This window comes from Lampetra planeri, chromosome 22, assembly GCF_965212315.1.
Source record: "Lampetra planeri chromosome 22, kcLamPlan1.2.h2, whole genome shotgun sequence".
NCBI lineage: Eukaryota > Metazoa > Chordata > Hyperoartia > Petromyzontiformes > Petromyzontidae > Lampetra > Lampetra planeri.
This window is the reverse complement of record NC_136128.1, coordinates 707,501-710,000: the sequence shown is the minus strand read 5'-3', so window position 1 is coordinate 710,000 and position 2,500 is coordinate 707,501. Positions and strand designations below refer to the sequence as shown.

Here is a 2,500-nt window from a genome sequence, read left to right as displayed (position 1 = left end):
GGGCTGCAGAGCAAGAGGGCTACGGGAGCGACAGCAGCCGGAGGGGCTGCGTGTGGGAGACAGCAGCGAGGCTGCTAGGGGCTACAGCAGCCGGCGGCTGCAGAGCAAGAGGGCTACGGGAGCGACAGCAGCCGGAGGGGCTGCGTGTGGGGGAACAGCAGCAAGGCTGCTAAGGAGCTACGGGAGCGACGGAGACCAACAGCGGGGCTGTTGGCGGTGACGGGAGCGACAGCGAAGTCGGCACCGTGTGGAAGGAGCCAGATAAAGGACAGCCGTGTGGGAAACAGAAACGAACCCGAATAAAGGACACCAGACCAGATACTGTGGTCGAGTCCATTTATTACACTTGGATGGGAGACTGCCTGGGAATGCCAGGTGTTGTAGGATTTTGCATTTTCGTATCTGGATGGGTCGCGTTTTACTCTTCAATTCACCCAGTCAGTTCACCTGCCAATTGCACGAGGATATGGTGTACTGCATTGGGATCAAGATTGTCTTGTTTAAGACCGTTTAATGCCACTCTTTCGGGGCTCAACCAGGAGTCCAGAATAAACGTTTTCATGAGTGTTGACCTCCGGCAGTAGAGTTGAATCTTGATTTTAACATATGAATGTGCGTCAGGTCTCTGCAAGTATGGCCTACGACCATATCACCCTGAATGCGCCCGATCTCGTCTGATCTCGGAAGCTAAGCAGGGTCGAGCCTGGTTAGTACTTGGATGGGAGACTGCCTCGGATTAGCAGGTGTTGTAGGCTTTTGCATTTTCGCATCTGGATGGGTCGTGTTTTACTCTTCAATTCACCCAGTCAGTTCACCTGCCAATTGCACGTGGATATGGTGTACTACATTGGGATCAATATTTTTTTGTAAAAGACCGTTTAATGCCACTCTTTCGGGGCTCAACCAGGAGTCCAGAATAAATGTTTTCATGAGTGTTGACCTCCCGCAGTAGAGTTGAATTTTGATTTTTACATATGAATGTGCGTCAGGTCTCTGCAAGTATGGCCTAGAACCATATCACCCTGAATGCGCCTGATCTCGGAAGCTAAGCAGGGTCGAGCCTGGTTAGTACTTGGATGGGAGACTGCCTGGGAATACCAGGTGTTGTAGGCTTTTGCATTTTCGTATCTGGATGGGTCGCGTTTTACTCTTCAATTCACCCAGCCAGTTCACCTGCTAATTGCACGCGGATATGGTGTACTGCATTGGGATCAAGATTTTCTTGTAAAAGACGATTTAATGCCACTCTTTCGGGGCTCAACCTGGAGTCCAGAATAAACGTTTTCATGAGTGTTGACCTCCCGCAGTAGAGTTGAATCTTGATTTTTACATGTGAATGTGCGTCAGGTTTCTGCAAGTATGGCCTACGACCATATCACCCTGAATGCGCCTGATCTCGTCTGCGCTCGGAAGCTAAGCAGGGTCGAGCCAGGGTAGTACTTGGATGGGAGACTGCCTGGGAATACCAGGTGTTGTAGGCGTTTTGCATTTTCGTATCTGGATGGGTCGCGTTTTACTCTTCAATTCACCCAGTCAGTTCACCTGCCAATTGCACGTGGATATGGTGTACTGAATTGGGATCAAGATTTTATTGTAAAAGACCGTTTAATGCCACTCTTTCGTGGCTCAACCAGAAGTCCAGAATAAACGTTTTCATGAGTGTTGACCTCCCGCAGTAGAGTTGAATTTTGATTTTTACATATGAATGTGCGTCAGGTCTCTGCAAGTATGGCCTAGAACCATATCACCCTGAATGCGCCTGATCTCGAAAGCTGAGCAGCGTCGAGCCTGGTTAGTACTTAGATGGGAGACTGCCTGGGAATACCAGGTCTTGTAGGCTTTTGCATTTTCGCATCTGGATGGGTCGCGTTTTACTCTTCAATTCACCCAGTGAGTTCACCTGCCAATTGCACGCGGATATGGTGTACTGCATTGGGATCAAGATTTTCTTGTAAAATACCTTTTAATGCCACTCTTTCGGGGCTCAACCAGGAGTCCAGAATAAACGTTTTCATGAGTGTTGAACTCCGGCAGTAGAGTTGAATCTTGATTTTAACATATGAATGTGCGTCAGGTCTCTGCAAGTATGGCCTACGACAATATCACCCTGAATGCGCCCGATCTCGTCTGATCTCGGAAGCTAAGCAGGGTCGAGCCTGGTAAGTACTTGGATGGAAGACTGCCTGGGAATACCAGGTGTTGTAGGCTTTTGCATTTTCGTATCTGGATGGGTCGCGTTTTACTCTTCAATTCACCCAGTCAGTTCACCTGCCAATTGCACGCGGATGTGGTGTACTGCATTGGGATCAAGCTTTTTTTGTAAAAGACCGTTTAATGCCACTCTTTCGGGGCTCAACCAGGAGTCCAGAATAAACGTTTTCATGAGTGTTGACCTCCCGCAGTAGAGTTGAATTTTGATTTTTACATATGAATGTGCGTCAGGTCTCTGCAAGTATGGCCTAGAACCATATCACCCTGAATGCGCCTGATCTCAGAAGCT

At 48.7% G+C, this 2,500-nt stretch overlaps 3 non-coding genes and 2 pseudogenes across 3 annotated transcripts; all 5 read left to right on the top strand.

The window, feature by feature from the left end:
- The first annotated feature begins 636 nt into the window (after positions 1 to 636).
- LOC144725173 (5S ribosomal RNA) lies at positions 637 to 755 on the top strand. The gene has a single exon (XR_013586658.1). It is a non-coding gene; the product is annotated as a 5S ribosomal RNA (ribosomal RNA).
- A 249-nt stretch (positions 756 to 1,004) lies between these two features.
- LOC144725498 (5S ribosomal RNA) lies at positions 1,005 to 1,113 on the top strand (annotated as a pseudogene).
- Positions 1,114 to 1,362: 249 nt separating this feature from the next.
- LOC144726095 (5S ribosomal RNA) lies at positions 1,363 to 1,481 on the top strand. The gene has a single exon (XR_013587155.1). It is a non-coding gene; the product is annotated as a 5S ribosomal RNA (ribosomal RNA).
- A 608-nt stretch (positions 1,482 to 2,089) lies between these two features.
- LOC144726048 (5S ribosomal RNA) lies at positions 2,090 to 2,208 on the top strand. Its single transcript, XR_013587110.1, has one exon. It is a non-coding gene; the product is annotated as a 5S ribosomal RNA (ribosomal RNA).
- A 249-nt stretch (positions 2,209 to 2,457) lies between these two features.
- The window catches only part of LOC144725532 (5S ribosomal RNA), a 109-nt pseudogene continuing 66 nt past the window's right edge, over positions 2,458 to 2,500 (top strand).